Source organism: Rattus norvegicus, chromosome 16 (assembly GCF_036323735.1).
Source record: "Rattus norvegicus strain BN/NHsdMcwi chromosome 16, GRCr8, whole genome shotgun sequence".
NCBI classification, from domain to species: Eukaryota; Metazoa; Chordata; class Mammalia; order Rodentia; family Muridae; genus Rattus; species Rattus norvegicus.
The window spans coordinates 57,219,311-57,244,762 of NC_086034.1; the positions used below are offsets into that span (position 1 = coordinate 57,219,311).

At 40.4% G+C, this 25,452-nt stretch overlaps 1 long non-coding RNA gene across 1 annotated transcript; it reads right to left on the bottom strand.

Annotated features, from left to right (window-relative positions):
- Positions 1-565: 565 nt before the first annotated feature.
- LOC120097413 (uncharacterized) lies at positions 566-16,673 on the bottom strand. The gene is made up of 3 exons (XR_005494783.2): positions 16,613-16,673; positions 12,500-12,575; positions 566-1,282 (listed from the first exon to the last, which is right to left on the bottom strand). It is a non-coding gene; the product is annotated as an uncharacterized LOC120097413 (long non-coding RNA).
- Between the last annotated feature and the right edge of the window lie 8,779 nt (positions 16,674-25,452).

The window sequence follows — 25,452 nt, forward strand, 5'->3', positions numbered from 1 at the left end:
AACTAAAACATAAAAATAGAGATAGTCTAAAAGATTAAGAATGAGGATTTAGTCTTCAGAATTATAGATGTGTGTGTGTGTATATGTGTGTGTGTATCTGTGCATTCCCAAGAAGAACACGCCATAAAAGACACTCTAATAGTAAAAAAGAAATTTATTTTATATCATTACATTTTATTTATTGGAGAAAACAATATTAGTAGATACTAATCTGCATTTGTGGACTTAAATTATCTTTGGAATAATCTAATAATTATAGCCCTGATTGATGGCAAAAAAAAAAAAGACTCTGAGTTGCAATGCGAATATCCTTAGACTCCACAGGTTACAAACATTGTTCCTCAAAGAAGTTCTTCATCAGGACTTCCCATGGACTCCTCAGAAATATAGGTCACCATCCCAAGATTTTCAACATCTTCTCAGCACTTAAAATCTCAGAAAAATGAAGATAAAACATTGTATCAGAGAAATAAGATATGGGAAAACATTTCATTGTTTTACACTGTTCACTGAGAAAGATGTAAAACCTGGAAAGCCATCGACAGCATTTTCTTACAAAGCTCCTTATTGTTCATATTATAAATACCATCCATCTTCCCAGCGTCAGCTAGAAGTGTGTTCACATTAATATGAACCCATGTGTTCATACTGATATCTGAGTTCTCCTGTGTTTAGGTATAAGACATTCCTTTCTTCTAACTGGGAGGTGGATATCTCTCTCATAGGGATCTTATGATGAAATTAAGGAAACACCAGGAAATTCTTCTAGAGGTTGTATCCCATGATTCAAGAGAGAAAGTCAAAGACAAAAGTAGAGGGTCCTGCTGTCTTCCTAAGGGCCATGATAGCGTTACAGGATGGCATGGCCTGGGCCTCGTCCACTACAGCTAAGATGCTTTCACTTTTCCTTCCATTATGTCTTATTCTCTAAAGCCGTTATTTCTGTTCATCTTTGAACCATCACAGTGCCTAACATAAAAATTAGGCATCCCTACTATACATTGCAGACTAGAGTTGCAAGTTTTTCAAGCCAACTCAAAAGAAATCATAAATACACAGAAACCAATGGAGTTAGGTGGAAACCACACTGTGAAGAGACCATTGTGGGTAGAGAGATGACTCAGTGGTAAAGAACATGTGCTGATCTTATAGAGGAGCCAAGTTCAGTTCTCAGCATCAAGGATCCACAAATCACCTGTGAGTCCAGCTCCAGCGTCCTCTTCCGGCCTCCAAGTGCACTCTCTAATGGTATATGCATACCCACACATAGACACACACATACCTGTGAAGTAAAATGTAAAATAATTCCTTTTTAATAAAATAAATGAGCCCATCCTAGTGAAAAATAACTGAGGTTCATTCTCAGTGCTAGGTAGAAAGCACCACTGAACTTCAGTAATCATCAGAACTTTCCATGAGTCACATAAATGATATCCCCAGAAACCTTGAGATATCCCCTCGCTAAACATAAGCAACTGTTTTCTTATGAAACACAATAGGTTGTATAAATGACAGATGTCTCTTTTGTGAAAGATATATTGGTGCTCCTGGTTATTAATGTGTTTTCAACTGCTCACAATATAATCTTTTCTATATTTAACCTGATATTCTATCTTAGATATCATTTTCTTAGTTTGTGTAGAAATTCCTTATTTGTATTCCAAAAACATAGCCACGTGCTCAATTGCTTTTACTTAAAATAAGCTTCAAGTTAATAACTTTATGGCACAGAGGATAAATGTAAATATTAGCACCAAAATTGTTTTTGGATACCTGAGTTTATTATTCTTTCATTTTAATTTAGAAGTAGCCAAAACTCTTCCACTTCAGTATTTTGACATGATTGATTTTGTAAGTTCACTCTTTATCATGGAATAAAGTCACCTTTGGAAAATGACAAGTAAAAAATAAATGGAGTTCACATTCACTGATATTTTTACAAAAATCCAAAAACCTGAGATTAGATGGGTTATGATCCTGTGTGTAGAAGATAGACTAACTGATCTGATTCAGGCTCAGTTCCAAGAGAATTCATATACATAAACATATATTTTACTGTAAACTTATTAACAGTGAAATATTCTATATTGAAACTATAATAATAAGCATAAAGAATAATAATGTGGCATATAGAAGACATATGAGGTATGTCCATGATGTGGAGAGACTGATTATGTCATATCAGTTGAAAGAATGTATGTAAAAATATAAGTGTTACTAAGGGCCATGATTGACATTAGAGTCAAACCAGAAGCCCCCTAAATTATCATGAACCCAAACTTTCTTTGTAAAGTTAGCTACAGTCACACCTCTATATACCCAAGATCAAATAGCGCCCAAGCATTACTCAGGTTCTTCTAAATTAGTTTTTCAATTAAGTTCCATGTTTGGGCCTCTTCCTCAAGATTCAGAATTCTGATCAAACATTTAGCTAGATATACTCTTGGTATCATTGGTATCACAGCTGATCAATCTCCCCATTCTTTTTTTTTCCGGAGCTGGGGACCAAACCCAGGGCCTTGCGCTTGCTAGGCAATGCTCTACCACTGAGCTAAATCCCCAACCCCCAATCTCCCCATTCTTAATTATCCCTAAGTGATATTTCTGTCTGTCTTCAGCAAGAATCATGATGAATTGGTTTAGCCAAGAAGACTCTTTGTCCCTGATGGTTCATCTGGGTACTTTTCAATTGACTATTGAACCCACTCTTGTTTGTAAATTCTCACTTAACCCATGCTACAACTGTAACTAAACCCAGTCTCTCTTCTGTCATAAAACCTCATTGGTATAATTTCTACCTACCAAGATCCTCTCAGTAAAGCCAACTTACATTTTGGAATGATATGTTTGTTTGTTTGTGGAAGTATTTGAATATTTAACCAAGTACCTTGTACATGGTAGGCAAGTACTTTAACACAGAGATATGTCCGTAGTCCTCTTTGATTTTTTTCATTCTCTAAGTTATTCCAGCTGGTTTTGAACTCACTCTAGGGCGCCAGTACTAGCTAACTTGCAAATCACCTGTCTCAGCCTCAGGAGTAGCTAGAATTATAATCAATTATCGGCACGGCCGGATTTTTTCCAAAAAACAAATTCTGATTCATATTCATTCTCTCTCTGTCTCTCTCTCTGTCTCTCTCTGTCTCTCTCTGTCTCTCTCTGTCTCTCTCTGTCTCTCTCTGTCTCTCTCTGTCTCTCTCTGTCTCTCTCTCTGCCTCTCTCTCTCTCTCTCTCTGTGTGTGTGTGTGTGTGTGTGTGTGTGTGTTTGTGTGTCTGTGTGTCTGTGTGTGTTCAGTCTTTGATTTTGGCTCCTTGCACAAAGTTATTTAAAGCCCTTTGAATTTGCTGTGTAACAGGAACATCTTTTGTCCATATTGAGCAACTTTCATACCTAAGCTTAAGGAGATGAATATTAGTGGGTACATAGATAGCTTCAGGATGGGAGCTGGTTGCTATATGAGCTCACCATGCTATCAACATATGTGACCTTTCAGCCCCACCTCAAGGAGGTAGAAGTGGATGCTACTTGTTGCGCCCTTTATAATAAAATGATACAGTAAGGCAAGTATTTCCTTGAGCTCTGTGAGTCATTCCAGTAAATTTTTGAAGCAGAGTATGAAGGTGTACATCATATGTGTCTCTCAAAATGTATTGAGCCCTTCGGAAATGTCAATAGACTGTGCATCCTGTCTGTTATTCACCTCTTAATTAAAGGCAGCTTTGTAGGACCAAGCTAACCCACTGGACCAGAAGTTAAGTGTCAGAACTGAATCATTGAATGCACAGCTAATGATGGTGAATTAAAGAATTTGTATTTGATGTCAAGGGAAAATGCTCTCACCTGAACGCATGAACTTTAATAATCTTTTGACATTCCAGAGTCCCTTCTGCTTTCAATTTTTAGAAATACCATCAACTACAGAAGGTTTCCACACTGAACTAATTAGCTCTCCTTTAGCTGAGATGAAGTGCTTATCATAGTACATTGCTAGTTGGCCCCATCCTCAAGAACACAAAATTCTTAATGGCAAGAATTATAAGTAACAGATAAATATTAGTTTAATTTTAAAAGCCCAATAGGAATGGTAATGTTTTAGTTGTAAAACAAAAATAATGATTTGTGTAATCCTAGCCTGTTCTAACCATAATGAAAATTGAGCTGCAGAAAGCTTAGAGTGGTCACAAAACTCTGGATCCAGACAGGTCCCACGGACCATTTATGAAATTTAAGAAAGTCACACAATTAATTAAGGTTAAAATATACATAACAATGACTATGATTATAAGGAATAACTGCAACTCTGAAAATCAGCTATTATGAGTACAACGACGTCTGATCATCCACTTTATTTTGACACAGGGTCTTGCTAAGTAGTTCTCAAATTCACTTTGCAGCACAAGATGGCTTAAATGTATCATCTTTCTGCCTCAGGCTCCTGAGTGCTAGAATCAGAAGCACGAGTCACTGTATCCAGTTTGGTGGGAATGAGTACTTTCAAGCAGCACTTATTGGTTTCTTACAAAAACTTAATATGTAGCTACCATAAGATGTAACCATCAGACTTTTGATTATTTACCCAAGGAAAATAAGAGCTTGTAACTTATGATAAGCAAATATTACAGTAGATTCATTCATAATAGTTAAACCGAGAAAGAAAAATAAAATCAGGATTCCCATCAAATTGTAATAAACTGTGCTGCATTCGTGTAATTCACTTCAACGCAGCAGTAAAAAAGGAATAAAGTGCTAATACAGTTGGGAACATGGATGAGTACCCAAAACATTAGGCTAGGTGAAAGGAAACAAAGTGTATAAACCTACATGCTAGATGAGTCTGTATAGACCGTTCTAAAAGGAAAGATCACTAGGAACAAAAAAGCAGAGCTTCGGTTAAGACTAAGCATCAAGGGAGGGAGACCTCAGAAATTTAAAGGGTAATAAAAATGATCCACATTTTGCTTGCCCTGGTGTTTAAGTGTTCTGTTAATCCAAGCTCATCAACTTAATCACTGGTGAAGGACAGCCTTTACCATCACAAGGGAAGCTTTCCTCCTCACCAATGATGGGTTCATGGCCGAGAGCTTCACAGTGAAATAGAGATAAACAAGAGAAATGGATATAAATCTGCTTACTATTATTATGAGTTTTACCTGACAGGGGCCTGAAGAAGTTAGGCTCCAAAGAAATATAGGAAACTTCCACACTTTGTGTTTCATTTGATGAGGAAGACTTGAATACTTAGAGTAAGGCACAGTTAGAGGTCAAGAGGATTGATCTACTGAATTAACCAGGAGATCTTAGAGAGGGTAGTTGTTCAGATTTTTCTTGGTATCCCTATGTGTTCACGGATAAGAATGTTTCTTTCCTTGAAGGATAGGAAGGGCATCTCTAGAGTGAAGGTTTCTCTTTGGATGAAGGTCAAAAAATCCTTTTATTCATGGTTTCAAGGGCAAGGGACGGTAAGGGTGACCTGTTCTACTGTTTCCTCAAATGCTAATGGTCATATTTGGCAACAAGTGCTAACACCTCTCCCTCACAATGATTACACTGTAATACATCCTAACTTTAAAAAGTCATAATATAGTATCTAAGCCTGCTACTAAGTTAGAAAATTTTAAACATAGTCATTGCCCACAATATCTTTTCCCTTCGCTACATGTTTCTAGGACAAAAAATAGGAATCCCAAGTAACTGGAATCTCTAACCTTTTTATGTTGCTCTGAAATTTGAAGTCAAATTGCTTTATGTTTTGTTTTAGTCTTGAGTGGGCTGTTGTTACTGTTATTGTTGTTTCTGCATTTCCTTATGGGTTTAAGATATCTGTAGTAGACAGCAAAAGCAATTCAACTTAAACCTCACTATGTTTGTTTCCCTTGAAACTTAAAAGCAAAATATTCTGACTTTAGATATGACACCATTAACAACCATAAGTGTTGGTGCATGAGCCTTAGTACCAACATTCAAACTAGCTTTATCTGTCCTCAAGCAGACAGGGGTGGAGGAACAGACATACACAGTGAATGTTCAGGGTCCTGGCCAGAGTTGACAACATGATGCAGTGCCTTCAGAAAGCATCCATCTTCCTCCTATTGTGTGTTCTTTCCAGAATATTTACTTGGATGTAAATTCTGTAGGACATCACGATCAAGACTATAGACAGATATCTCACTAATTTAGAAACTATCAGAATTCTCATATAACAAAAAGAAAATCTGTATTATAATTAAAAACACTTCTGCTACTGTTTTGGGTGACAAAGGGTACCAACTTTTAAACATTTTAAAATTCCTTAGGGTGAGAGAGCTCAGTAAGAAGGTAATGGTTTGCTCCAAATAGGAAAAGAGAGCTACATATTCTAAACAATAGCCCAAGAGAATCCAGGCTGCCCTGAAAATCTGAACAGACCAACCAAGTTCAGAATTAACAAGGGAAGGCCATGGACACTTGAATTCAGTCATAATGGTGTGCCATGGCTCTCATGTCCCTGTCCCTAACACATTGCATAAAAGAGCTATTAGCAAGTTAAAGCAACACAATAGACTTTTCACTTGATTTGTTTTCCTTTGTCACTCCATCCCCAACATACCAGAAGAACACTTAGTTCCCTCAATATCAACTTTTCTTCTTGACTGTGTATTTCTTCCAATTGATTAAGGTGTAGTGATCCTTGTCTCTTCCCACATCAAATCCTAATATAAATTCATTCACTTATCCCCTCATAACAATGCCTGTCCACTGTAAGATTATGACTTTCCCAGGCTGATACCATCCGATCCCATTTGCCTTCCATACCTCAAGTTTTCAACCTCATTTCAACTGTGGCTGCTTCTAATGTAATCCTTTTTCACAAAACATAATTTGCATACGTCAATCTCCTACAAAATAAACCTCAGGTGGCTCCTTACTGCCAAAGGTCAAAACACATTTATCAAGTCAACATTCACAATGTGTTAAAATGTACCTCACCATCTCTACAACTCTGCCACCATTGACCTAAATTAGCCCCCACTTCAGACTAACTAATTCTCTTCTTAAGAATATAGTGTGTTCCTTATTTCATGTGCTTCTTTGGAATGGGGAACCAAGTGCTCAGAAACAATTTGGCTGAACCTTTCATCTGGCAGGAACTTCATTTCTCCATGCTAAACTGAAATCCCATGCAATTGATAAGGGTTGTCTTCAGCTTCCACAGTTCTCATAGGCTAATGCAACTTACTTGTGTCATTTTCTTGGAGCTTAACACATGTAATGGCCTGTCATTTGTGAGTGTGTATTGTCTGTGTATATAAAGTATCTAGGCAAATGCAGATGTTAGATACACATTCATATTCTATACGCTGAATGTTGTTGTATAAATGTGTTGTCTAGCAATTCCCTCCAAGTTGACACATCCCATCTTGAAGAGAAGCTGATTAAGATTCTGGATGTTCTAACAGGACATGAAACATTCTGTCCCACAAAGAAGTGCCTTAAGACTTGGGATGTACTAAAGGGAGACTCAGGAAGTAAACAAATCCGAAGCTTTAGGAAGTCCCTGAAACTGACCAGAGTCCTCAGATATTCTCAGATCTGCCAACTGCCTTAAAGAGACGCTCTCCAACCCGTGGAACTGCCTACTAGTTATTCAGCGAGCTCTGGGATTCCAGCATTTGCAAGCAAGTCATCCTCACACATGTTGCGTAGGCTTTCAGTGACACAGCGACACAGTGACAGGTATTTCTGCTTCTGTAAGTAACATTTCACCTACACTCTTATGACTAACACTTATGACTAAAACTATGTGTTCACCAACTTGGACTTTGATGGTAACCTTTGGTCTCAATCCGTACCTGGAACACCCTGTTCCAAACCTTGAACTTTCAGGCCAGAGACTGGGCTGCCCTTACCCCAGAGGCTTTCCCTATATAATCCTGATATTTTGGGCTCTCTCTCTCTCTCTCTCTCTCTCTCTCTCTCTCTCTCTCTCTCTCTCTCTCTCTTCCTCTCTCTCTCTTCCTCTCTCTCTTCCTCTCTCCCTTCCTCCATCCCTCCCTCCACCCCTATTTCTCTCCCTCTCTCCCTCTCTCTGTGTGGGTGCCCATTCCCGCTTTCTCTAACCTCTTCTCCATGGCAACTCCCCTGGTTTTCATATGTCATTGATTCCCTGACATGGATAAATACACAGCTTAAGACTATGTTTATTATCACATATATTCTTTTCTCCATACCAAACAATAAGCTTTAGATCCTAACATTCTCTATATAAACGATACATACTTAGAAGAAGATAATACTATAACAAAAGTCTAGAAACACGGAGGAGAACAATGAATGGAGAGTGCAGGCTGAAAACTAGGGGAATCTGTGTAAGTATTCAATACTTCTTCACCTCCCACTTGTCACTAACTAATGGTCCAGATTCTCCATGAATCCTTCCCATCTTGTGACAAAATGCTGAGAGCAGAAACCCTCAGGGAGTGTGTCACAGACCTCCTACTGCAAGCTAAGGGGTAGGGAAATAGAGGAGGATTTGGAAAGCATGAAATTTAAGAACTAATGAGGTTGTCACTGCAGTTGATTAATGTATAAGATTTCTCTTAAGAAGAACTCTTGTAATAAAGAAAAATGAACAAAAGACTGAACCCCACTCATAACAGAAAGCTGGGGGCTGGGAAATCGCTCAGTAGTTAAGAAAGCTTGCTGCTGCTCTTGCATATGACCTGACGTTGGATTCCAGCACCCACATCAGGAGGCTCACAGCCTCCTACAACTTCATGTCTCAGGAGTCCAATGTCCTCTCTGGCCTCTAATTACACCTATACTCACAGAAAAATGCATATAAACATAAATTTAAAAATAAAATAAAATGATCTTTTTCTAGGAGGCAAGCAAAACAGGTTGTGTAATGTGCAACCCATTCATGAAATTTTCATTAGGACACATTATTTTTTCGGAGCTGGGGACCGAACCCAGGGCCTTGCACTTGCTAGGCAAGCGCTCTACCGCTGAGCTAAATCCCCAACCCATTAGGACACATTTTAAATTTCCATAAAATTATAGAGTGCTTGTGGCTCAGTTTTTAAGGGTAGTACTCATTGATGATCATGACATAGTAGTCCCATACACATTGATATTAGTAAAATGATGGAAAACCTATATAATAGATTTCACGTTCTAAAAATATTCAGAACTTTGAACTTGCTATTTCCTCTTCAATAAATTTAATCCAAGCAAAGTTATGTTTAAATTTTACATAATGGAGTTTTCAACATTTTCTACCTACAGAGTTGGAAAATAAATTAAAGTTTTAAAAATGGGAGAACAATAATATCAATCTTAGCTATCTGGTTATAAAATAAACTCTCTGTAACAATTTGATGCAATGCTGTTACTTGGCTTTTTAACAGTATGGAAAAGGTTCACACTGTCACGTTAGGGTAGAAAGATCCCAGTTATATCTGTATTCTGGTATCAATTCTCTTTGAAAGTATTCAGTAGAATATTCTGGAGGAATTATAACTTAAAGTTGAGGATAAGATTTTTATGACATTTTGTTTTATATTTTAGAATCTCTATACAATCGGAATGTATTAATAATCTAAATTCAAAGTGAAAGTCTAACAGTTCAATATGAAATAGATATTTGATAAACAATTTACAACTGAGGCTGTTAGATGAACATTTCTCACAAATATCTTCAAGAGTAGGTGCTGAGACTCAGACACTTTCTCTCAGATTTAGAAAGTCTGGTTAAAAAAAAAAAGGAAGCCCCTTATGTATATAGAACCAGGGTCATTAAAAAGCCCACCAAAATGCCATTCATGTTTCACCACCCTACTCCTGGAAGAAAAGAAAAAATTAGAAATAACTACTAGCAAAAGCTAGAGAGCTTGTCAGAGCTACTCAGCAAGAGTTAGTGAAAGTGAAAAAGATCTTTGAAATATATGTTATTAGGGCACATTCCAAGAGAAACTCTTCACGCAATCGAATACATAAAGAATTCTAGAATACATAAAGAACTCTGGAAGAAAAAGAGTCAATGTGGATGTTTATTATAAAGTTTTGCTCTTTAATGCATTTTCAATATTCGATGCAGCCACCACCACATAGTGTGATATCAACAACTCACCTTGTTTCCCGTTATCGCCTGTGGAGCAGTAGACTGTGCTGCCCCGAGAGGCGAGCTGAGTTTATATTCCCCTCTGCCACCAGAGACAGAAAACAACCCCCTCCCAGTTTAAATTTCTTCTCAGTAAAATAAAGACAATGAAAATCACATTTACCTCACCAAATATTTGGAAATACATAAACTAACAGCACATTTGGCAGATGCTTATGGCCATGTACCACTGAACTGTATTATTTTAATTTTTAATTGTTTTATTTTTTGAGATTATAATGACATCATTTAATCCTTCCCTTTCCTCTCTCAAAAATCTCCTATATAACGCTCCTTGCTCTCTTCCAAATTTATGGCCTCTTTTATATTAATGATTATTATATACATATATGTATGTATTCCTAATATTTAAGTACAACCTACCCATTTTATATAATGTTGTTTATATGCATGTTTCCAGAGCTCTTGATTTGGTATTAAATTATCTACGCGTGTGCTGGTCCCTAGGGAAGACTATTTCTCCTATTGCATTCAGCATTCCTTAGTTGCCTGTAGCCCTTTGTGTAGGGTTATAGCCTCGTGGGCTTCACCGTCTACTTCAGCATGTCTACTGCTGTCCTCACTCAGCTCATGATGGCAATAATTCTGTTGAAACTTCATGGGTATAGTTTTGACATTCCTAAGGGACTAAGTCTTATGAAACAAAAAAAACTTCCCGATCCTAGTGCCATCACACTCCTGTTCCTCTTATAAAATGACCCCTGAACCTTAGATGTAGAAATTGTTTACCCACTGGAGGTGGAAGACAAACCCTCATTGCCTAAAGTACTATGTACTTCAGAGCCCAGAGGTCTATGATCTGGAGCTGGAGCTGACCCGAATACATCTATCCTAAAGACAAGCTTGTATAGTACCAGTTGTCATAAAAGCTTCAAAAGAGGGAAGCGACCAACAGTCATACCCAACTATGACTCTTACGAACCACCATGACCAGCATGGCCCAACAACTGTAAGGCTGTAGTAGTGGCATGCATATCCTAGATACCGTATCTCTCTAATTGGATTTAAGAACCACTCAAAATGAGAGAAATTATGCCTGGTTCTGAAAACCTAGCCAATATCTAAGGCTAGTGAAACAATGAATCTTGGAGGAGGTCTTATAATAACCCTTTTACTAAACCAGCATAATCTCAAACTCTGCTCTAAATGTTTGTCCCACAGGTAAGTATAGTTGTTACCATGAAGGAAACTTCTCTTTGCTACAGATGGAGAGCATTAAATACACACACACACACACACACACACACACACACACACACACACACACTACTACCATCACCACCACCACCAGAACAGAGTTCTGAAGCCTGGTCCCAATGAATTTGTCTATTTTAAATATTTATAATTAGAAACCTAGACAAGATCCAAAAATTCCATTTTAGTTCTAAAACTTTTAAGTTTGGAAGATCTTATTACTGATTATATCTTTCCTCCTGGGTTATTTCATAAAGAATTACATTTTGGAGTCTAGGGAGATACCTTAGTGGGTAAAGAATGTTTGCTCTGAAAGCAAGGAAAGCTGAGTTCAAATCCCCAGGGACCATGTAAAAGCTGGATGTGGTCACCAGGACCTGCAGCCCCAGCACTCAGAAGCAAAGACAGTCAGACCCCAAGAGCTTGCTTCCCAGCCTAGACAAAACAGTGAGCTTCAGGGCCAGTGAGAGACCCTGTCTTAGTTATGGCTTCACTGCTGTGAACAGACACCATGGCCAAGGCAACTCTCATAAGGACAACATTTAATTGGAGCTGGCTTATAGGTGGGAACATGGCAGCATCCAGGCAGGCATGGTACAGGAGGAGCTGAGAGTTCTACATCTTCATCTGAAGGCTGCTAGCAAAATACTGACTTCCAGGCAGCTAGGGTGAGGGTCTTAAAGCCCATACCCACAGTGACCCACCTACTTCTTCAAGGCCATACATACTCCAACAGGGCCAAACCTCCTAATAGTGCCACTCCCTGAGCCAAGCATATACAAACCATAAATAAATCATCTCAATAAATAAGATGGAGAGCAAAATAGGAAACAGGTGGAGAGCTAAAAGTCATTGCCCTCTGAGTTCCATATGTTCAATACAATGTACACAGGCATTGCACACACACACACACACACACACACACACACACACACACACAAAACATATCACAATGCATACATACAAAACACATCACATACACACATGACAGATGAGGACTTTCATTCTCGTTCTTAATTAAAAAATGAGGAATTGAGGGTAATATCTATGTTTCTACTGGCAGAGATAAACAGACTTTCAAGATACACCTTAATATATAAGTCTAAGAAAATCAAAATACCACCATTCACGTTGGGATAACTTACCCAAATTAGTGACAAAGGGATTAAAGTGAAAGATCAGCCTCACAGGCCCCACAAGCCTCATTTTGAAAGGTCATCACTGTAAAAAATAAAGCATAAGGAAGACCAGAACTGTGAACCATAATATTCACTCTTTGTGAACACACACACACACACACACACACACACACACACCATGTGTCTATGCACAATGGTTTCAGTTATATAAACCGGTGTAAAACAATCAATTCTTTGACACAAAAATAAAGACTTGGCACTTATAAGTATATATTAACGGTAAAGTATAGGATAATATGCTACAATCCACAGACCGAAAGAAGCTAAGTAACAAGAGGGATGCAAGGGAGGATGCTTTCGTCTCACTGAGAAGGGGAAATAAAATAGACATCTAGACATCAGGGGTAGAGGGAGGGAATTGGGTAAGCGACGGGTGGGAAGGGGACTAGGAGGGATCAAGTGTGGGGAGTACAGAGGGAAAGAGAATGGGGGGGTAGAGAAATGGGATGGGAGGGGCATCTCTGGGATGAGATAGAAAAAACCTAGGAGAAGGGAAACTCCCAGAAACCTATGAGGCTCACCTTAGCCAAGACCCCTAGCAATAGGGGATATAAACCCGTAACAGCTACCCCTGTCACCAGGCAAGACTTCTAGTGGAGGGATGGGGATATCAACCCAGCCACAAAACTTTTGACCTGTAATTTGTCCTGCCTGCAAGATGTGTAAGGATAAAAATGAAGCAGGAATTGAGGGGACTGCCAACCAATGACTGGCCTAACTTGATACCCATGTCATGAGTGTGAGCCCACCCCTGACACTATACTTGCAGACAGGAACCTAGCATAACTGTCTTTTGGGAGGCTCAAACCAGCAAGTGCTAGAAACAGATGCAGAGACCCACAGCCAAACATTAGGTGGAGCTTGAGTAATCTTGTAGAAGAGGTGGGCAGGGGGAGAAGATTGAAGGAACCAGAGGGGTCAAGGACACCATAAGAAAACCTACAAAATGAACTAACATGGTCCCATAGGGGCTCAGAGAGACTGAGCCAACAACCAAAGAACATGGGATGGACCTACGCCCCCTACACATATGTAACAGATGTGCAGCTTAGTCCTCATGTGAGACGCCTAACATCTGGAGCGGAGGCTGTCTCAGACTCTCTTGCTTACATTTGGATCCCCTTCTCCTGACTGGGTCACCTTTTCTAGCCTTAATAGGAAAAGATGTGCCTAGTCCCACAGCAACTTGGTCTACCGAGGCAGGTTGATATCCATGGAAGGTCTCCCTTTCTCTGACGAGAAAAGGAGGGGAAATGAAAGGAGAGGTGAGAGGAATAGACTGAGAGGAGAGGAAGAAAGGGAAGCTGCAATCGGGGTATAAAATAAACTAATTCTGGGGGTCGGGGATTTAGCTCGGCGGTAGAGCGCTTGCCTAGCATGCGCAAGGCCCTGGGTTCGGTCCCCAGCTCCGGAAAAAAAGAAAAAAAAATAAACTAATTCTAAAACCGTCAAATATTAAAGCTGTAAGAAAAATATATGTATGTATGTATGTATGTACATATGTATTCATGTGTATATATGTATGTAAATAATTTTTTGGTGACTAGTATAAAAAGGTAAAGAGTTGACTAGCAGATATAAGGAATACTTTTGCCCCTAGCAAGCTGCATTCTTCTGACATTAGAATACCCTCCAAAAGGCTAATTTGTTAATCAGATGCTCTACTTTGGTTCCGTCTTCTTGGTGAATTTAAATCATGTTCCAGTCCATGTCCCTCTTGTATTCTATTTCCTTCCTGCAGGCAATAGCTGTACTGTGAGACATTCTGATTGCATTCATTTTCTCTCACTGATTAGGACTTTCCAAGATGCTTAAACAAGAAGAAAATAGGAGCTTTTCAACGAACCAAAAAGTTGTCAAATTCAAATATTTGCTTTGGTAAAGAACTTCTTACACACAACATTCTTCTAGTCTTAAATGCGAAGCCAACTTTCTATCTTCAGTGTTTTGCTTCCCTCGTTCTCCCAGCTCCAGTTCCATCCCTCCTCGTCCCAGGCACAGACGCATACCCATGTAAGCACGTGTGAATGCACAGACACATACCCATGTAAGCACGTGTGAATGCACAGACGCATACCCATGTAAGCACGTGTGAATGCACACTTAAAAGGCAGGCAGTAAAAGGAAGGCAAAATATTAATGTGGTGGTTTGAATTATACTTGGCCCATAGGAAATGGCAACGTTAGGAGGCAGTGTGGCCAGGTTAAAGGAACTGTTACAATGTGGGGGTAGGCTTTGAGGTCTCCATGTTCAAGCTCTGCCCAGTGTAGAAGAGATCCTCCTCCTGGCTGCCAGTGGGAGACAGTCTTCTCCTGGCTTCCTTCAGATCAAGATGTAGAACTCTCAGCCCTGTCATCACCAAGTCTGCCTGCGCTGTACATGCTTCCCACCATGATGATAATGGGCTATACCTCTGAAACTGTAAGCCAGCCCCAGTTAAATGTTTTCCTTTACACGGGTTGCCTGGGTCATGGTGTCTCTTTGCAGCAATGAAATCCTAACTAAGACGATAAACATTAAGATTTGACTCTGAGTCTGCCGATGATGATGATGAGGACAGCTGAGCTCCAGCCACTGTGGCCATGGTGCCATGTCTGTCCCCAGCCTCCCAGGGAAGTGCTGCGCTGTTTGTATTTGTGGCCTGGGCTTTTCTGCCTAGTTCTGTGATTTCAATTGACATGAAATGGCTATAAAGAATTTTGTAATGAAAAAAAAAAAAAGATTTGAAATGTGTCGCCCCAACACAACCCATGTCACTCTCAAGAAAGGCTGCTGTTGAAGATGCCTGTGTCTCAAAGTTGAGACTCACCAGCACAGGTGAAACTGGGAAGAAATGCCAAAGAGCACCAGGACACCGGGAGACCCACGGGAGCACAGTGAGCTTCCTTCTACCCTGGTCCCTCCCAGCACCTTGGTGCACAAAATCCTTCAGGAAAGAACAAAAATGGAAGGAACAGTCCCAGGGTTCGAAAATGCATTCTGTGCCTTGGCTTTTCTTTTGCAATAAGTTCAAAACCAAGATGGAATTCCTTTTTTTTTCTTTTAATCAAAATATCAGTATAAAAGAAAGAAAGGAAAAAAGATAGGCTTCTCTCTGGGCTCTCAGAAGGGCCCGCAATGGCTGTTATGGTAAATTCCTCTACAGAAAAGGTATGTATGTGTCTCACCATCTCAAGAACAAAGCCACAGCAGCCTTTCCTCAAGGGAAATCACAGGGGGGATATGAGTAGACTACAGCGCACAAATAACATCGCAGCCTCTGAAAGGTTTCTGCGCATCAACACAAGTGACACGCCAATACAACTGTTGAAAGCATCAGGGTCTAGTCTTGAATAAAGGAAGAACAAGGAGAACGATATAAACTGCAGTGTGGCACGGCTGCATTTTCATCTATTGTGGTCAACTTCTCTCCATTTCTGCACAGATATTCCAAGAATCCCACTGTGAAAGCTCCCTGAAAGCTACTGTTCTCAACTTCCAATATGACATGGTCTTCGCCTCTTAGAAATGACCACGTTACAAATTTCCATATGAGACGTTTCTAAGGCCACGTGTTCAGATGGCTGTGAACATGGCTTATAACGACGTACACTAATTGGGACAGGGGATTTCCTGCCTGACTGAAGATGGGTGACAAGTGAAGGGAGCAGACATAATAGATACTAGAATTCATTCCTCATGGACCAAAACATGTCTCTGCCTTTTGTAAGGATATTGATGTGGCAAAACAAAAAACAAAAAACAAAAAACAAAAAACAAAAAACAAACAAACTTAAAAGACCCCTGACTCTCATACACTCCCAGCGACTGCACAGGAAATTGCAGAGAACTTGAGTTTCATCCACCAATGAACGCATTATACTATCCAGAACAATGCTGTTGACGAGAATCACATAGGAATTCCTGATCGATGCACAAAATAAAGGAAGCTTTATGGCTCAAAACAGAGAAATCCTGGGGACCAATTCGAGGGAGGGTTTCTAGCAAACAGGCCAGCGAATATAAATGCAAAAGGAGAAAAACCAGAATAAGACAGAACAGAAACACACTTAACTCACACGGAGACGGGGAAAGCTAGGCAAAGAAGCAGCAAAAGGAGACTGCGATCATCTGGGTACCGAGCTGACGGTGACGCTGTACTGGGAGGGGCTTGTAAACACTGCCTTACGCAATGGACGCTGGCACAGTTCATAGACGCAAGCATGAGAAGGGGTTTGAAAAGGAGACAATTTTACCTCTCAGCCTACAGTGATTTTTTTTCTAGCTTAAAAATCTCACCACCATGCCCAGTAATTCCTTTCAGCTGCCTATTTAGAATTCTACCTCTATGAGAAAGAGGCAAATGGAAAAACAATTCATTCGAAACTTATTTAAGGGATGTCGAGCTCGGGAGATGGTTCAGCTGGTAAAAGTTGCTGAAGAATGGCGAGAACTAGAGTTTGAATCCCCGGTACCCATGTAAGTGGATACGGTAGTTCCTTAGTGATCCTGGTGGAAAGATGGATGAGACAGGACCCCAGAACACACTGGCTGGCTAGAACACCTGAATGCGTACCTTCAAGTGAGATATACTTCAACATTTAGCAATCAAAACGAGGCCTGATCTCAACCTGCGGTTTCTACACACAACACACACACTTGCAAACATACCGCAGAAGCACGTGCAAACTTGCACACACAAATGCTCCTAGTAACTTGAAAGTGATTCTTAAGGGAATGCATTATGGAAGACTCAACAATTATCCACAACTAAATCAAATTGATGATGATGATGATGCTGGTGATGATGAGGAGGACGATGACAAGCCTGAAACATCAAGAACAGCTTAGATTATCCTGTTACTTAAGAAAGGATGGTGTACAATCGTGGTGTTGAAATGTCAATCCAAAATAGTTGGGTTAAAAAAAAAAGAATGACAGTAGTGTTAATACTCAATCAGAAATATAGGTCAAACCACATGTGTCCTTTACAAGTTCATGGGGTACAACTGGAAAACTTAAAATCTAATCAAGTGCTTTACAGGAACAAAGGACAAGATGCTCTCTGGATCTGTATTTAACACCATGTGGAGGGATTCAGCTAGAGTATATCTTTTATGTACCTTATGCCAAATGCATTATATTCCTTATGTTCTTCTCCTATAAAACAGACAAAAGGCACTAGCTGACAGACTTTAGAAGATTTAACCAAAGTCTCACAAATGACTATTGGGAAGAGACAGGGGATATCAGAGATGAGGAGGAAAGGAACATATTATCTGACAAAGGAAATTAAAGAAGATATTTAGCACTAAGGCAGAGTCATTCCAGATAGACTTGAAGAGGAGGAAAGTATCACACCAATTCACATAATGAGGAGCTTGCTGCTTTTCATCCTTACCTGGACTTCTCCTGAAGTCTTTCCTGTCCTGTTCACCCTCAAAGACACCTGCAGGTCAGGAGGACTGAGGCTGTGCCTTCCTTGTACATCTCTAAAATGGTTAGGAACCTCTCCCGCTTCTTCCTAGCTCCTTCTCTTAAAAATGAAATTAGTGTGTTTGTGTTTGACATACGTGTATCATGTATATGATGTATTAGTGTGTGTGGGTGTGCGTGTTCGTGTGTGTGTGTGTGTGTGTGTGTGTGTGTGTGTGTGTGTGTGTACCTGTGTGTGTACCTGTGTGTGTTCCTGTGTGTGTATGCATGGACATGCCACAGTTCACATGTGGAGGTCAGAGAACAAGCTTAGATGTTGGTTCTCACTGTCCACCCTGTTTAAATTAAGTTCTTTTGCTTTTTGTTGTTGTTCTTGTATTGCACATACCAGGCTAATTGGCTCAAGGACTCTCCTGTCTCAAAGTTCCATCTCACCACAAGAATATCAAGATTCTAGGTATATGCTACTGCCCACAGCTTTACATGGAAAATCAAACTTCATACTTGTGCAGTAAACACTTCACAGACATTTCCTCAGCTCTCTTCTTCCTCTTTAAACAGTAATATTTAGACTCCTGGCTCCAATCACCAATTAAAAGTATGGCATGGTCTCTCAGATTAATAAATTTTACATTCAATCGATGTAAGTTATTAAAAGGAATAGTTTCTCAAATCTGTGATACTACATCTTACGTTACTGTGGTGTTTTTCCTTGTTATTAATTGTTTCTGACATTCTCTTCATCACCTCTACAGCTCTACAGCTCAGCATGACCTCTACAGTGTCAGCATACACATTCGTGATCATATCCAAAGCCAGTATTTCAGTCACACACCTCCGTGATTGGATCCAACTCTACTAAATTTAGCAAGATGTCCTGAAGCAAGTTGTTTAATGTCTTAATTCTTAATCCATTTTCAGATTTGATTTCAGCTCACACTGCTATAATTAGAATTAAATGAGATAATCAAAGGACCACAGTTTACCTGTCACCTAATGTGTATGAGGCTCATAATAGTTAGTTTCTCAATCTCTGTTCTCAGATTGCATGGAGTCTCCTAAACCATGCAATAGGAGCCAGGCTGACAATTGTGTGTGTGTGTGTGTGTGTGTGTGTGTGTGTGTGTGTTTTAGCAGCACACTTCCAATGAAAGACAAACTCCAGTGGTTAAGGATGCTACAGAAGGTAAGGTTGGAGATTGACCATTGTACAAGAACATCTTCATGATGGAAAAACAAGGCCACAGAAGAAGCCCTTAACCAGCAAGGGGTGCAGTGATGTGTTATGAGTGTCAAAAGCAAAGGGGACAAGTCTGCTGTTTTGCTATTGAGATATGCAGCCTTCAGGAAAGGTCATGCTTCCTAGTAATTTAATCTGAAAGATAAAAATCACAACTGAAAAGCTTTCCTGCATTGGTAATGGAGAAAAATTTCTACACACTAGCAAGGTCTTCATGATAAAAGGCAGGGTTTCATAAATATGAGATCAGGAGAAACAATTATCAATCAAAGATAACCCCCACGATACCTGTTTGAAGTGAAATTGGAGGTCAGCGTAGACCTGAAACAGAAGAAAAGTTACATCATCCCTGCATGTTCAAGGAACTCGACAGTAGACACTCCGTCTCCCAGAGCTTCAGCTGTATGTGATTTTGAAACATTAATGATTTAATGTCTGCCAGACAAAGAAAGAACAGGGTTGTCAAAAATCAAAGACAGATACAACTGTATCATCAGCATAAAAATGGGGGCTGACATCATAATGATAAAAAAAAATCAGTCCAGAGCAAAAGTATGCAAACTAAAACCATGACCCAAAGAATAATCTCATGGTGTGTTTGGAAGAATCCAACTGGCAGTTGGTGCAAATAGAGGAACATGTAACATCTGATCGCCAGAGAACTGGAAGTTCACAGAGCATTCCCCTCCTCCTCCTGTGCTCATTTACTATGAAAATAATATGCAATATTCACCCAAATTTATTCTCTAAATAAGAACTATATACAATTCCTCCGTAATGCAGCCTATAGGTGTGTGTGCAAGCTTAACCAAATTACCAAGCCAGAACCACCTGGGCTGTTTGGGGGGGTAAACAAATTCTCACCCAGACTCATCATTTTGCCAATGTCATTTAAGACCAGTGCTCTGGATGTTCCAACACGCGTGTAGTAACTCGTCACTGAGCATCTGTTGCACAGGAGGCCAGGATATGTTTTATTGAAGTACAAACATCTAAATTATTAGCTGCTACTAGACTGTAAAAAGCTTACTAAATAATTAATTGCTTTAGAGCCTGGTTGGATTGTATCGAGTCTCCACAATCACCAGAATGTATCCTCCCATACAATTTTTTTTTGTCTAAGATTATATAGAAAGTTCAATAAAATTGGGATAAAGGTAATTTGTATTTTAAAAGTTCCGGCTTCCTGGTTGCTGCCGCTGCAGAGAGCCCGTGGGCAGCACCCCACGAGCGAACTTGAGCCTCGGGACCACAGGTAAGACCAACATTTCTGCTGCAAGAAAGCTGCCTGATGAGCTTGGGACACACGGAAGCAGAATTCCTCTAGGACCGGGCACGTTCTGTGTTTACCGGAAGTCACACACCCTCGGATCCCGGCCCGCAGCAGCTCTCTGCTCCCGGACCCCGTAAGAGAGAGAGACCCAACCGCCTGATCAGGTGGGCACTCCTGAGGCTGCAGAGCGGAAGAGACCACCAACACTGCTCACCCCTGCCGACATCCCTGGCCCAAGAAAAAACTGTATAAGGCCTCTGGGCTCCCGTGGGGGAGGGCCCAGGAGCGGCAGGACCCCTGCCTGAGACACCGCCAGAACCTGAAGGAAACAGACCAGATAAACAGTTCTCTGCACCCAAATCCCGTGGGAGGGAGAGCTAAACCCTCAGAGAGGCAGACACGCCTGGGAAACCAGAAGAGACTGCACTCTGCATACACATCTCGGACGCCAGAGGAAAACACCAAAGGCCATCTGGAACCCTGGTGCACTGAAGCCCCCGGAAGGGGTGGCACAGGTCTTCCTGGTTGCTGTCGCTGCAGAGAGCCCGTGGGAAGCACCCTGCGAGCAAACTTGAGCCTCGGGACCACAGGTAAGACCAACTTGTCTGCAGCAAGAAAGCTGCCTGGTGAAATCGGGACACAGAGGCAGAATTCCTCTAGGACCAGGCACGTCCTGTGTTTACCGGAAGTCCCACACCCGCGGATTCCGGCCCGCAGCAGCTCTCTGCTCCCAGACCCTGTGGGAAAGAGACCTCACCGCCTGGTCAGGTGGGCACTCCTAAGGCTGCAGAGCGGAAGAGACCACCAACACTGCCCACCCCTGCCCACATCCCTGGCCCAAGAGGAAACTGTATAAGGCCTCTGGGCTCCCGTGGGGTAGGGCCCAGGAAGGGCAGGATGCCTGCCTGAGACACCGCCGGAACATGAAGGAAACAGACCAGATAAACAGTTCTCTGCACCCAAATCCCGTGGGAGGGAGAGCTAAACCCTCAGAGAGGCAGACACGCCTGGGAAACCAGAAGAGACTGCACTCTGCATACACATCTCGGACTCCAGACGAAAACACCAAACGCCATCTAGAACCCTGGTGCACTGAAGCTCCCGGAAGGGGCGGCGCAGGTCTTCCTGGTTGCTGTCGCTGCAGAGAGCCCTTGGGAAGCACCCCGCGAGCGAACTTGAGCCTCGGGACCACAGGCAAGACCAACCTTTCTGCTGCAAGAAAGCTGCCTGGTGAACTCAAGACACAGGCCCACAGGAACAGCTGAAGACCTGTAGAGAGGAAAACTACACGCCCGAAAGCAGAACACTCTGTACCCATAACTGACTGAAAGAGAAGAAAACAGGTCTACAGCACTCCTGACACACAGGCTTATAGGACAGTCTAGCAACTGTCAGAAATAGCAGAACAAAGTAACACTGAGATAATCTGATGGCGAGAGGCAAGCGCAGGAACCGAAGCAACAGAAACCAAGACTACATGGCATCATCAGAGCCCAATTCTCCCACCAAAACAAACATGGAATATCCAAACACACCAGAAAAGCAAGATCTAGTTTCAAAATCATACTTGATCATGATGCTGGAGGACTTCAAGAAAGACGTGAAGAACTCCCTTAGGGAAACACAGGAAAACATTAATAAACAAGTAGGACCCTACAGAGAGGAATCGCAAAAATCCCTGAAAGAATTGCAAAAATCCCTGAAAGAATTCCAGGAAAACACAATCAAACAGTTGAAGGAACTAAAAATGGAAATAGAAGCACTCAAGAAAGAACACATGGAAACAACCCTGGATATAGAAAACCAAAAGAAGAGACAAGGAGCTGTAGATACAACCCTCACCAACAGAATTCAAGAGATGGAAGAGAGAATCTCAGGAGCAGAAGATTCCATAGAAATCATTGACTCAACTGTCAAAGATAATGTAAAGCTGAAAAAGCTACTGGTCCAAAACATACAGGAAATCCAGGACTCAATGAGAAGATCAAACCTAAGGATAATAGGTATAGAAGAGAGTGAAGACTCCCAGCTCAAAGGACCAGTAAATATCTTCAACAAAATCATAGAAGAAAACTTCCCTAATCTAAAAAAAGAGATACCCATAGGCATACAAGAAGCCTACAGAACTCCAAATAGATTGGACCAGAAAAGAAACACCTTCCGTCACATAATAGTCAAAACACCAAACGCACAAAATAAAGAAAGAATATTAAAAGCAGTAAGGGAAAAAGGTCAAGTAACATATAAAGGCAGACCTATCAGAATCACACCAGACTTCTCGACAGAAACTATGAAGGCCAGAAGATCCTGGACTGATGTCATACAGACCCTAAGAGAACACAAATGCCAGCCCAGGTTACTGTATCCTGCAAAACTCTCAATTAACATAGATGGAGAAACCAAGATATTCCATGACAAAACCAAATTTACACAATATCTTTCTACAAGTCCAGCACTACAAAGGATAATAAATGGCAAAGCCCAACATAAGGAGGCAAGCTATACCCTAGAAGAAGCAAGAAACTAATCGTCTTGGCAACAAAAGAAAGAGAATGAAAGCACACAAACATAACCTCACATCCAAATATGAATATAACGGGAAGCAATAATCACTATTCCTTAATATCTCTCAACATCAATGGCCTCAACTCCCCAATAAAAAGACATAGATTAACAAACTGGATACGCAACGAGGACCCTGCATTCTGCTGCCTACAGGAAACACACCTCAGAGACAAAGACAGACATTACCTCACAGTGAAAGGCTGGAAAACAATTTTCCAAGCAAATGGTCAGAAGAAGCAAGCTGGAGTAGCCATTCTAATATCAAATAAAATCAATTTTAAACTAAAAGTCATTAAATGATAAGGAAGGACACTTCATATTCATCAAAGGAAAAATCCACCAAGATGAACTCTCAATCGTAAATATTTATGCCCCAAATAAAAGGGCACCTACATATGTAAAAGAAACCTTACTAAAGCTCAAAACACACATTGCACCTCACACAATAATAGTGGGAGATTTCAACACCCCACTCTCATCAATGGACAGATCATAGAAAGAGAAATTAAACAGAGATGTAGACAGACTAAGAGAAGTCATGAGCCAAATGGACTTAACGGATATTTATAGAACATTCTATCCTAAAGCAAAAGGAAATACCTTCTTCTCAGCTCCTCATGGAACTTTCTCCAAAATTGACCATATAATTGGTCAAAAAACGGGCCTCAGCAGGTACAGAAAGATAGAAATAATCCCATGCGTGCTATTGGACCACCACGGCCTAAAACTGGTCTGCAATAACAATCAAGGAAGAATGCCCACATATACTTGGAAATTGAACAATGCTCTACTCAATGATAACCTGGTCAAGGAAGAAATAAAGAAAGAAATTAAAAACTTTTTAGAATTTAATGAAAATGAAGGTACAACATACCCAAACTTATGGGACACAATGAAAGCTGTGCTAAGAGGAAAACTCATAGCGCTGAGTGCCTGCAGAAAGAAACAGGAAAGAGCATATGTCAGCAGCTTGACAGCACACCTAAAAGCTCTAGAACAAAAAGAAGCAAATACACCCAGGAGGAGTAAAAGGCAGGAAATAATCAAACTCAGAGCTGAAATCAACCAAGTAGAAACAAAAAGGACCACAGAAAGAATCAACAGAGCCAAAAGTTGGTTCTTTGAGAAAATCAACAAGATAGATAAACCCTTAGCCAGACTAACGAGAGGACACAGAGAGTGCGTCCAAATTAACAAAATCAGAAATGAAAAGGGAGACATAACTACAGATTCAGAGGAAATTCAAAAAATCATCAGATCTTACTATAAAAACCTATATTCAACAAAACTTGAAAATCTTCAGGAAATGGACAATTTCCTAGACAGATACCAGGTACCGAAGTTAAATCAAGAACAGATAATCCAGTTAAACAACCCCATAAATCCTAAGGATATAGAAGCAGTCATTAAAGGTCTCCCAACCAAAAAGAGCCCAGGTCCAGACGGGTTTAGTGCAGAATTCTATCAAACCTTCATAGAAGACCTCATACCAATATTATCCAAACTATTCCACAAAATTTAAACAGATGGATCACTACCGAATACCTTCTACGAAGCCACAACTACTCTTATACCTAAACCACACAAAGACACAACAAAGAAAGAGAACTTCAGACCAATTTCCCTTATGAATATCGACGCAAAAATACTCAACAAAATTCTGGCAAACCGAATCCAAGAGCACATCAAAACAATCATCCACCATGATCAAGTAGGCTTCATCCCAGGCATGCAGGGATGGTTTAATATACGGAAAACCATCAACGTGATCCATTATATAAACAAACTGAAAGAACAGAACCACATGATCATTTCATTAGATGCTGAGAAAGCATTTGACAAAATTCAACACCCCTTCATGATAAAAGTCCTGGAAAGAATAGGAATTCAAGGCCCATACCTAAACATAGTAAAAGCCATATACAGCAAACCAGTTGCTAACATTAAACTAAATGGAGAGAAACTTGAAGCAATCCCACTAAAATCAGGGACTAGACAAGGCTGCCCACTCTCTCCCTACTTATTCAATATAGTTCTTGAAGTTCTAGCCAGAGCAATCAGACAACAAAAGGAGATCAAAGGGATACAGATCGGAAAAGAAGAGGTCAAAATATCACTATTTGCAGATGACATGATAGTATATTTAAGTGATCCCAAAAGTTCCACCAGAGAACTACTAAAGCTGATAAACAACTTCAGCAAAGTGGCTGGGTATAAAATTAACTCAAATAAATCAGTTGCCTTTCTCTATACAAAAGAGATAGAAGCCGAGAAAGAAATTAGGGAAACGACACCCTTCATAATAGACCCAAATATTATAAAGTACCTCGGTGTGACTTTAACCAAGCAAGTAAAAGATCTGTACAATAAGAACTTCAAGACACTGAGGAAAGAAATTGAAGAAG